This window comes from Aegilops tauschii, chromosome 6 (genome assembly GCF_002575655.3).
Source record: "Aegilops tauschii subsp. strangulata cultivar AL8/78 chromosome 6, Aet v6.0, whole genome shotgun sequence".
In the NCBI taxonomy this organism is placed as follows: Eukaryota; Viridiplantae; Streptophyta; class Magnoliopsida; order Poales; family Poaceae; genus Aegilops; species Aegilops tauschii.
Window position 1 is genome coordinate 428,715,955 of NC_053040.3, and position 12,942 is coordinate 428,728,896.

A 12,942-nucleotide genomic window follows, 5' to 3' on the forward strand; every position below is an offset into this window, starting at 1 on the left:
GAGATGTATGTTGTCTTTCCTCTAATGGTGTTATGTGAACGTCAACTACATGACACTTCACCATGATTTGGGCCTAGGGGAAGGCATTGGGAAGTAATAAGTAGATGATGGGTTGCTAGAGTGATAGAAGCTTAAACCCTAGTTTATGCGTTGCTTCGTAAGGGGCTGATTTGGATCCATATGTTTCATGCTATGGTTAGATTTATCTTAATTCTTCTTTCGTAGTTGCGGATGCTTGCGAGAGGGGTTAATCGTAAGTGGGAGGCTTGTCCAAGGAAGGACAGCACCCAAGCACCGGTCCACCCACATATCAAATTATCAAAGTAACGAACACGAATCATATGAGCATGATGAAAACTAGCTTGACAATAATTCCCATGTGTCCTCGGGAGCATTTTGCTTTATATAAGAGTTCGTCCGGGCTTGTCCTTTGCTACAAAAAGGATTGGGACACCTTGCTGCACCTTAGTTACTTTTGTTACTTGTTACTCGTTACGAATTATCTTACCACACAACTATATGTTACTGATAATTTCAGTGCTTTCAGAGAATACCTTGCTGATAACCGCTTGTCATTTCCTTCTGCTCCTCGTTGGGTTCGACACTCTTACTTATCGAAAGTACTATGATAGATCCCCTATACTTGTGGGTCATCAAGACTCCAAGGAGTGAAGCACCTTTGGTAAGTGGAATTGGGTAAGGAAACATTTATATAGTGTGCTGAAATTTACTATCACTTGTTACTATGGAAAATAATCCTTTGAGGGGCTTGTTTGGGGTATCTTCACCTCGACCGGAAGAGCAAAGAGTTGCTCCTCAACCTACTGAACCTACTGAAAATATTTATTATGAAATTCCTTCGGGTATGATAGAGAAAGTGCTAGCTATCCTTATGCAGGAGATGGAACATTACATCCTGATATGCACCTAATCTATGTGGATGGAGTTTGTGGATTATTTAAGCTTGCAGGTTTGCCCGAGGATGTTGTCAAGAAGAAGGTCTTCCCTTTATCTTTGAAGGGAAAGTTGAAGGGAAAGGCATTGACATGGTATAGGCTATGTGATCATATTGGATCATGGAACTACAACCGATTGAAATTGGAATTTCATCAGAAGTTTTATCCTATGCATCTGGTTCATCGGGATCGGAATTATATATATAATTTTTGGCCTCGTGAAGGATAAAGTATCGCTCAAGCTTGGGGGGGGGGGGCTTAAGTCAATGTTATATTCATGTCCCAATCATGAGCTCTCAAGAGAAATTATTATTCTAAGTTTTTATGCTCGGCTTTCCCATAATGATTGATCCATGCTCGATACTTCTTGTACTGGTTCTTTTATGATGAAGAATATTGAATTCAAATGGGATTTATAGGAAAGAATTAAACGCAACTCTGAAGATTGGGAACTCGACGAAGGTAATGAGTCAGGTATAAACCTTAAGTTTGATTGTGTTAAATCTTTTATGGATACCGATGCTTTTCGTGATTTTAGCACCAAATATGGACTTGGCTCTGAGATAGTAGCTTCTTTCTGTGAATCTTTTACTACTCATGTTGATCTCCCTAAGGAGAAGTGGTTTAAATATCATCCTCCCATTGAAGTTAAAGTAGTAGAACCTATTAAAGTTGAAGAAGAAACTATTACTTATAATGTTGATCCTATTGTTCCTACTGCTTATATCGAGAAACCACCTTTTCCTTTTAGAATAAAGGAACATGCTAAAGCTTCAACTGTGGTTCGTAAGAGTTATACCAGAACACCTACACTCCCTGAAAAAATTAAAGTTGTACCTAGTATTGCTATGGTTAAAGATCTCTTGGTTGATAATATTGATGGGCATGTTATTTATTTCCGTGATGAAGCTACTAGAATTGCTAAACACGATACTAAAGATAAACATAGACCTGTTGTCGGCATGCCTGTTGTTTCTGTTAAAATAGGAGATCATTGTTATCATGGCTTATGTGATGTGGGTGCTAGTGTGAGTGCAATTCCTTATACCTTATACCAAGAAATTATGAATGATATTGCACCTGCTGAGATAGAGGATATTGATGTTACTATTAAGCTTGCCAATAGAGATACTATATCAACAATTGGGATTGTTAGAGATGTTGAAGTCTTGTGTGGGAAAACTAAATACCCTACGGATTTTCTTGTTCTTGGTTCCCCACAAGATGACTTTTGTCCCATTATATTTGGTAGACCTTTCTTGAATACTGTTAATGCTAAGATAGACTCCGAGAAATATATTGTTACTATTGGTTTAGGGGATATGTCTCATGATTTTAATTTCTCTAAATTTCGTTGACAACCTCATGATAAAGAATTGCCTAGTAAGGGTGAAATTATTGGTCTTGCTTCTATTGCCGTGCCTCCTACTGATCCTTTAGAACAATATTTGCTAGACCATGAAAATGATATGTTTATGCATGAAAGAAGGGAAATAGATGAAATATTCTTTAATCAAGGGCCTGTTTTTAAACACAATTTGCCTGTAGAAATCCTTGGGGATCCTCCTCCACCCAAGGGTGATCCCGTGTTTGAGCTTAAACAATTACCTGATACTTTGAAATATGCTTATCTTGATGAAAAGAAGATATATCCTGTTATTATCAGTGCTAACCTTTCAGAGCATGATGAAAAGAAATTATTGAAAACTCCGAAGAAGCACCGTGCCGCTATTGGATATACTCTTGATGATCGTAAGGGCATTAGTCCCACTCTATGCCAACACAAAATTAATTTGGAGCATGATGCTAAACCAGCTGTTGATCATCAACGACAGTTAAATCCTAAGATGAAAGAAGTGGTAAGAAATGAAATACTAAAGCTTCTGGAGGCAGGTATAATTTATCCTATTGCTGATAGTAGATGGGTAAGTCCTGTTCATTGGGTCCCTAAGAAGGGAGGTATTACTGTTGTTCCTAATGATAAGAATGAATTGATCCCACAAAGAATTGTTACAGGTTATAGAATGGTAATTGATTTCCGCAAATTAAACACAGCTACTAAAAAAGATCATTACCCTCTACCTTTTATTGATCAAATGCTAGAAAGACTATCCAAACATACACATTTTTGCTTTCTAGATGGTTATTCTGGTTTCTCTCAAATACCCGTGTCAAAAGATGATCAGGAAAAGACCACTTTTACTTGCCCTTTCGGTACTTTTGCTTATAGATGTATGCCTTTTGGTTTACGCAATGCACCTGCTACCTTTCAAAGATGTATGACTGCTATATTCTCTGACTTTTGTGAAAAGATTGTTGAGGTTTTCATGGATGATTTCTCCGTTTACGGAACTTCTTTTGATGATTGCTTAAGCAACCTTGATCGAGTTTTGCAGAGATGTGAAGAAACTAATCTCGTCTTGAGTTGGGAGAAGTGCCACTTTATGGTTAATGAAGGTATTGTCTTGGGGCATAAAATTTCTGAAAGAGGTATTGAAGTTGATAAAGCTAAAGTAGATGCTATTGAAAAGATGTCGTGTCCTAAAGATATCAAAGGTATAAGAAGTTTCCTTGGTCATGCTGGTTTCTATAGGAGGTTTATTAAAGTCTTCTCTAAAATTTCTAGGCCTCTCACTAATCTCTTGCAAAAAGATGTCCCTTTTGTTTTTGATGATGATTGTGTAGAAGCATTTGAAATACTCAAGAAAGCCTTGATTTCTGCACCTATTGTTCAGCCACCTGATTGGAATTTACCCTCTGAAATTATGTGCGATGCTAGTGATTATGCTATTGGTGCTGTTCTAGGGCAAAGAGTTGATAAGAAATTGAATGTTATTCATTATGCTAGTAAAAATCTAGGCAATGCCCAGAGAAATTATGCTACTACTGAAAATGATTTTTTTGCAGTTGTTTTTGCTTGTGATAGGTTCAGATCTTATATTGTTGATTCCAAAGTAACTTGTTCACACTGATCATGCTGCTATTAAATATCTGATGGAAAAGAAAGATGCTAAACCTAGACTTATTAGATGGGTTCTCTTGCTGCAAGAATTTGATTTGCATATTATTGATAGAAAGGGAGCTGAGAACCCTGTTGCAGACAACTTGTCTAGGTTAGAAAATGTTCTTGATGACCCACTTCCTATTGATGATAGCTTTCCTGATGAGCAATTAGCTGTCATAAATGCTTCTCGTAATACTCCATGGTATGTTGATTATGCTAATTACATTGTTGCTAAATTTATACCACCTAGTTTCACATACCAGCAAAAGAAAAAAATTCTATGATTTAAGACATTACTTTTGGGATGGCCCACACCTTTATAAAGAAGGAGTAGATGGTGTTATTAGATGTTGTGTACTTGAGCATGAACAGGAACAGATCCTATGCAAGTGCCACTCCGAGTTTTACGGAGGACAGCATGCTGGAGATAAACTGCACACAAGGTATTACAATCTGGTTTTTATTGGCCTACTCTCTTCAAGGATGCTCGTAAGTATGTCTTGTCATGTGATGAATGCCAAAGAATTGGAAATATTAGTTGACGTCAGGAAATGCCTGTGAATTATTCACTTGTTATTGAACCATTTGATGTTTAGGGCTTTGATTATATGGGACCTTTTCCTTCCTCTAATGGGTATACACATATTTTAGTTGCTGTTGATTATGTTAGTAAGTGGGTAGAAGCTATTCCAACTAGTAGTGTTGATCATAGCACTTCTATTAAGATGCTTAAAGAAGTTATTTTTCCGAGGTTTGGAGTCCCTAGGTATTTAATGACTGATGGTGGTTCACATTTTATTCATGGTGCTTTCCGTAAATTGCTTGCTAAATATGATGTTAACCATAGAATTGCATCTTCATATCATCCTTAGTCTAGTGGTCAAGTAGAATTGAGCAATAGAGGGATTAAATTGATTTTGCAAAAGACTGTTAATAGATCTAGAAAGAATTGGTCTAAGAAACTTGATGATGCATTATGGGCTTATAGAACTGCTTATAAGAATCCTATGGGTATGTCTCCGTATAAAATGGTTTATGGAAAAACATGTCACTTACCTCTCGAACTAGAACATAAAGCTTATTGGGCAATCAAAGAGCTTAACTATGATTTCAAACTTGCCGGTGAGAAGAGGTTATTTGACATAAGCTTGCTTGATGAATGGAGAACCCAAGCCTATGAGAATGCCAAGTTGTTTAAAGAAAAAGTTAAAAGATGGCATGACAAAAGGATACAAAAGCGTGAGTTTAACGTAGGTGTTCATGTTTTACTATACAACTCTCTTTTAAGATTTTTTGCAGGAAAGCTTCTCTCTAAATGGGAAGGTCCTTACATTATCGAGGAGGTCTAATGTTCCGGTGCCATCAAAATCAACAACGCCGAGGGTGCAAATCCGAAGGTGGTAAACGGTCAAAGAATCAAAAATTATATCTCAGGTACTCCCATAAATGTTAAGACCAATATAATTAATACCATAACACTAGATGAGTACATAAGGGATACTTTCTTGAACGTTTCAGACTCAGAAAAGGAATAAGTATGTGGTACGGTAAGTAAACCGACTCCAAAATTGTTCTAATAGCAATTTTCTCCATTTTGGAATATTTAAAAAATTAGGAAAACTAAAAGTAGTCCGAAAGAGACACGAGGAGACCACAAGGGTGGAGGGCACGCCCTACCCCCCTGGGCGCGCCCCTGCCTTGTGGCCACCTCCTGTGCCCTCCGGACTCCATTTTCTTGCACAATACTTATTTTGGTCGGTAAAAATTCATTATATAATCTACCGAAGGTTTTGACCACTGCACCACGACAATATCTCATGTTTTCATTTTGAGCTGTTTCTGCAGCAGATTTAGAGCAAGATGTCTTCGCAAGAGTCGGTCGGGGAGAGTCGTGTATCTCACCCGACACCGGGCCCAAGAGCATACAATGAAGCTGATCACTTCGGGCAATCAACGGAGGAAGAGATGGAGGCTGACTTGAAAAGGGTGGATGCCATGGAGGAGGATCAAGAAGTTACCTCTCGTCTTCAAACTAGATTCATTCTGTAGGAACTTCATAGCTCAGCAATACCCAATTCGGTCATTCCTCCCAATGCTAGATTTCTCTCTTATGAAAATATGAAAAAGAGTGTTTCTTTTTCTCCCGCAGCTATGAAACATCCATGGGTGATTGGAGCTCTAGCCGTCACGGGTAAACTTCACAAGGAAGTAATGGATCTTAAGCAGCAAAATAATAGGCTCGAGGAGGAGAATCGCATCCTAAGGGGCATCATCGCCAAGAATATCACATCACCACCTCCGAAGAAAGAGACATAAATACATGGGTATAAGCACTCCCCCTGGCAACTGCCAAGCTTGGGGGAGGTGCCCCGGTATTGTATCACCATCACACCTTTACCTTTATCATTTTTCTTAGTTTGATCCTTTTGGTTATATCTTGATCTAGTAGAATAAAGTTTTTAGTATGATCTAGCTTTGAGTTCTGTTTTGAGATCTATCTTTGTAATCAAGTCCGTGAGCTATATATAATAAGGACTAGTTTTGAGTTGAGGGCTTTGCTATCTTGCTATGAACTTGAGGGAATATTATAAAAGAAATAATAAAAAGATCGCATAATGATCTTATGGAGAGTAATGACTTCACATATAAAGAGTATGATGAATAAAATTTGTTGAGAGTTGACAAACATAGTTTGGTCATTGTTGCAATTAATAGGAAGTAATAAAGAAAGAGATGTTTTACATATAAATGTACTATCTTGGACATCTTTTGTAATTGTGAGAACTCATTAAAATATGACATGCTAAAAATTAGATGTTGGACAAGGAAGACAACATAATGGGTTATGTTTCCTTATATCCGAATAGAAATTATATTTTCATGGATCATCCAACATGTTGAGCTTGCCTTTCCCTCTCATGCTAGCCAAATTCTTTGCACCAAGTAGAGATACTACTTGTGCTTCCAAACATCCCTTAAACCAGTTTTGCCATGAGAGTCCACCATACCTACCTATGGATTGAGTAAGATCATTCAAGTAAGTTGTCATCGGTGCAAGCAATAAAAATTGCTCTCTAAATATGTATGATCTATTAGTGTGAAGAAAATAAGCTTTATACGAACTTGTGATATGGAAGAAATAAAAGCGACGGACTGCATAATAAAGTTCTTTATCACAAGCGGCAATATGAAGTGACGTTCTTTTGCATTAACATTTTGTGCATCCAACCATTAAAGCGCACGACAACCTCTGCTTCCCTCTGCGAAGGGCCTATCTTTTACTTTTATCTTCTACCCTTATTATACAAGAGTCATGGTGATCTTCACCTTTCCTTTTTACACTTTTCCTTTGGGAAGCACTATGTGTTGGATAGATCCGGATATATATACCCACTCGGATGCAGGTTATCATAAAGTATTATTGTTGACATTACCCTTGAGGTAAAAGATTAGGAGGCGAAACTATAAGCCCATATCTTTCTCTGTGTCCGACTGAGGCTTTGAACCCATAAGTATCGCGTGAGTGTTAGCAATTGTGAAAGACTAGATGATAGTTGAGTATGTGAACTTCCTGAAAAGCTCTTATATTGACTCTTTCCGATGTTATGATAAATAGCAATTGCTTTAATGACTAAGATCATAGTCTGTTAGTTTTCAATAAAGTTTCCGATTCATACTTTACTTTGTGAATGAATTGTTACTTTAGCATAAGGAATTATATGACAATATATGTTGCTGTTCTAAAGATGATCATGATGCCCTCATGTCCATATTTTATTTTATCGACACCTCTATCTCTAAACATGTGGACATATTTTTCGATATCGGCTTTCGCTTGAGGACAAGAGAGGTCTAAGCTTGGGGGAGTTGATACGTCCATTTTGCATCATGCTTTTATATTGATATTTTTTGCATTATGGGCTGTTATTACACATTATGGCACAATACTTATGCCTTTTCTCTCTTATTTTACAAGGTTTACATGAAGAGGGAGAATGCCGGCAGCTGGAATTCTGGGCTGGAAAAGGAGCAAATATTAGAGACCTATTCTGCACAACTCCAAAAGTCCTGAAACTTCACGGAGAGTCATTTTGGAATTAATAAAAATAATTGGGCGAAGAAAGCACCGGAGGGGGGGCGCCAGCCATCCACAAGGGTGGAGGGTGCGCCCTACCCTTTGACTTGTGGGCCACCTGACAGGCCCCCGATGCCCATCTTCTGCCATATAGTGTGTTTTGACCTGAAAAATCAGAAGGAAGCTTTCGGGACGAAGCGCCGCCGTCTCGAGGCGGAACCTAGGCAGAACCAATCTAGGGCTCCGGTGGAGTTGTTCTGCCGGGGAAACTTCCCTCCGGGAGGGGGAAATCGAAGCCATCGTCATCACCAATGATCCTCTCATCGAGAGGGGGTCAATCTCCATCAACATCTTCACCAGCAGCATCTCCTCTCAAACCCTAGTTCATTTCTTGTATCCGATCTCTGTCTCAAAACCTTAGATTGGTACCTGTGGGTTGCTAGTAGTGTTGATTACTCCTTGTAGTCGATGCTAGTTGGTTTATTCGGTGGAAGATCATATGTTTAGATCCTTAATGATAATTAATACTCCTCTGATTATGAACATGGATATGCTTTGTGAGTAGTTACGTTTGTTCCCGAGGACATGGGAGAAGTCTTGTTATAAGTAATCATGTGAATTTGGTATTCGTTCGATATTATGATGAGATGTATGTTGTCTTTCCTCTAGTGGTGTTATGTGAACGTCGACTACATGACACTTCACCATGATTTGGGCCTAGGGGAAGGCATTGGGAAGTAATAAGTAGATGGTGGGTTGCTAGAGTGACAGAAGCTTAAACCCTAGTTTATGCGTTGCTTCGTAAGGGGCTGATTGTTGGGGAACGCAGTAATTTCAAAAAAAATCCTACGATCACGCAAGATCTATGTGATGCATAGCAACGAGCGGGGAGAGTGTGTCCACGTACCCTCGTAGACCGAAAGCGGAAGCGTTTTATCAACGCGGTTGATGTAGTCGTACGTCTTCACGATCCGACCGATCCAAGTACCGAACGCACGGCACCTCCGAGTTCAGCACACGTTCAGCTCGACGACGTCCCTCGTACTCTTGATCCAGTTGAGGCCGAGGGAGAGTTCCGTCAGCACGTCGGTGTGGTGACGGTGATAATGAAGTTACCGGCGCAGGGCTTCGCCTAAGCACTACGACGATATGACCGAGGTGTGTAACTGTGGACACTACAAAAAAAATACACTTCCGTGATGATACGTGTTTGTCACAGTAGGTCGCGTTTTTTGTCATGCATGTACATCCATGACAAATTTATGACAGAATCAAGATAGTCATACCTGTGCTGTCGTAGAAGTGTTCCATGACATTACCAAAATTATCATCACGGAAGTGTCCACTTCCATGACGATAAATCGCGCGTCACAGAAGTGCTTTCGTCAAGGGTGACCGACACGTGGCATCCACCGTAACGGAACGCCGTTAAGCTATCGGGTCGGGTTTTGGATCCGATAACCCGTTAACAGCCCCGACCAATGGGGATTTTCCACGTGTAAAATCATCATTGGCTAGAGGAAACACGTGTCGGCTCATCGTTGGGACAGATGTCATCCACTCACTGGACAGAAGGCGCCTATGATATGTCGACACGTGGCACGGCCCAACAGTGGCCCATTCCTGTGAAAAGGCCGGCCCATTTGACTTGGTCAAAAGCTGGCGGGCCGGCCCATGGAAAGCCTGTTAACGGCTTGTTCGCATATAGCCCATTTACAGCCCGCTAACCCAAGGCCCGTTACGCCCTATCCGAATTAGGCCCAGTAGCGTCATCTGGGCCATCCAATATGATTCCAGCCCATTTTCACTTCTGGCCCATGTATAGTCCATGACGTCTTTCGGCCCATATGAGGCCCTTTGTAACTCTTGGCCCATTAGCGGCCCGTGCTGAAACTGGCCCGTAATGAATAGTGTATTACTTTACACCCATTAACGGCCCGTGGTGAAACTGGCCCGTAATGAACAGTGTATCACTTTATACCCATTAACGGCCCGTTATTCCGTTGGACCGTTTCCAGCCCAAGTTAACTTTCGGCCTTCTGAGGGCCCATTTATTCTTGGGCTCATTTGCAGCATTCGGTTACTTACGGCCCGTTACTGTCATTTTCTGCTTGTGGGCCAAATTCAGCCCGTCGTTAAAGTCGGCCCTTTTGTGGACCGTTAGTCTGTTGGGCCATTTTCATAGCATCACCAAATACGGCCTATTAACGATGGCCCGTTATGGTCGGCCCATGAACGGACGATTCCAACTCTAGCGCGTTTACGACCATAATGCGGTCTGTTTGGCCCATGTTTGGCCAATCGATCATACGGCCCGTATAAGGCCCATTGATGATACGGCCCGCAGAAGGCCCATTGTTTCTACGGCCCGTAGAAGGCCCATTGTTTCTATGGCCCGTAGAAGGCCCACTGTTTCGACGGCCAGTAGGAGGCCCAGTGTCACTACAGTAAATATTAGCCCATGGTTATTGTGGCCTAGTTTTAAAAAATAGGTTATTGCAGCCACTAGCTAACCGCGGAAAAAGAACTGCAATGACTACAAGCAAACAGATAAACAAGACAACAAGGAAATAAATAAGCAAGCAACTAACGCTAGGCTATCACGGCTATTACACATATTACATCCACTGGGCATTAAAGTTCGCCACCAGTGCAAATATAGGGAACAAAGCAGCATATCATATACACTGGTTGTCAAAGTTGGCGACCAGCGCAAATAAACGCCGCAGCAAAACAAATCCAGAACTGAAACCACTTCAGAAGATCTCAAGAAACAATATCCTGGGTACCCATAATGCTGGCAAGATGCTTAGCAAGTTTATTAACTTTCTCTTGTTTGGCGGTTAAATCCTCCAGCGCTTGCTGTTGCACCAGAAAATATGCATCTGAATTCTGCAGGGACTTCCTCAGTCCTTCAGCTTCCTGTCGCAGCACATATGATCGATGTCTTTCAACTTGAAGTTGAGACTCAAGAAGACGAACTGATTCAGGCAGCGAGTTCGAAGAGCTTGTGCCAGCAGTAGTGGCTAGTAACTCGAACACTACATCAAGACAGGACTTTTGGGTTCCCTCACTGTCGTCAAGATAGATTTTATCAGCTTTCTTGGAGACCAACAGGGATGTCTCACTATCTTGAACCTTATCTGCATTACTTCCTTTACCATTGGATAACGCGGTACTGTTCTCCAATATTTTGTCCGCATTCTAAAAGAGAAACAAGCAGACACATCACATGTTTACCATGTTGTATATGAAACTCATTTTGGTAAATGAGTTCAGTAGTAAAGTGGACAGGATAACAGCATGAAACAAACATATATCTATGTACCATGGTCACTTTATGGTCTATATCATTCTAGTTTTTGTTGCCAAATCAAGATAGAGACACAGTTCAAATAATATTTGTTCAAGACAAAGCAGAATAGACAGAATATAAGTGTGGGTAACTATAGAGCAATAACAACACTTGTAATGTGCATGACATGAGAACATAATTGTTTATTCAATTGAAACTGAAATCAACATAGAGCAGGTTACAACAGCAAACTAGTTAAAGAAACAGGTTTAACACATACCTGTTGCGCCATTGGAGTTTCAATTCCATCCTTCAAATTTGAAAATAGTTGGTATGAGTAAATACAGTAATGCAAGAGCAAAGGAGTATGAACCATAGCTACTGAACCTGACCTGAGAACAAATCTTCTTCCCCTTTAAGCGTTGAGTTGGGATTCGGAGTGGTGGTCCTCGTGCTTTGGGCACTGCAGTTCCCTTACTAACTGCTCGTGTTTGGGTGCTCTGTGGTGGAGACGGTGCTGTGTCAACTGGAACTGGGTTACTATCTGCCGGGGTTGGGGTTAGAAGGGGTGTAGCTGGTTCTCTGTCCAACTGGGTAGGGGTACAATCTGCGAGAGTCTGGGTTATGTGTGGTGGATCTGGTCCTTGGGCAAGTACAACTGTGGTTCTATCTGCATCAACTGGTAGCACTATCTTTTCTGAAGACCGTGTTGTTACTCCCTTAGATACTGCCATCACGCTCTCCAATTCAAATGGCTGATAAACAAGAAAAGTAATTGAAAGTATAGACATTGTATGATAGACAAGTGCAATGGATAGTGGGGAATAAAAGAGGGCATGAAATAATTCATATTTATGTTGTCTAACCAAACATGATAGCATGACACAATTTCACATATATGATGGCTAACTAAACAGCATAGCATGACACAATTTCACATTATGATGGCTAACTAAAAAAGATGGAAAGACATAGTTCAAAATATGAGACTATGTAAACAGGATGACATGACATAACTATATAATGTGTTTATTAAATAGGTTGGCATGCCATAATTCACATACATTCACGGATAGAATGCCATAATTCAAAATATGATGACTGTAAACACTAAACAGGATGAGATGATATAACTATATGATGTCTTTATTAAATGGGTTGCCATGCCATAATTCAGATAGATGATGTGTATGTACTATGTAAACATGATGGCATGATATAATTCAAATATATGATTTATATAGTAAGCAAGTAAGCAGATGGCAATCCATATATGATGTAAAAACTAAGCAATGCAAGACAACATGCATGACATGGGTAATATAACCCTGCCAAGTTTGAGCATAGACCTCAGGGGGGAAATAGGACTGGTCATCAGTCTCTGAATCCTCCTCTGAGGAGCTCTCTGTAACCAGCAAGATGTCTGCTTCAGCAGGTAGCATTGTCTGCTCTGAATACCTTGTTTTCACTCCAGATACTTTCATCGCCGCTTCAAATGGCTGATGCACAGGAAGAGTAGTTGAATATACAAACGTTGTCGACAAATGGAACACGTAATACAAAAAAATGATAGCATGATATAATTCACATACATGATGATTGGCTAAACAGC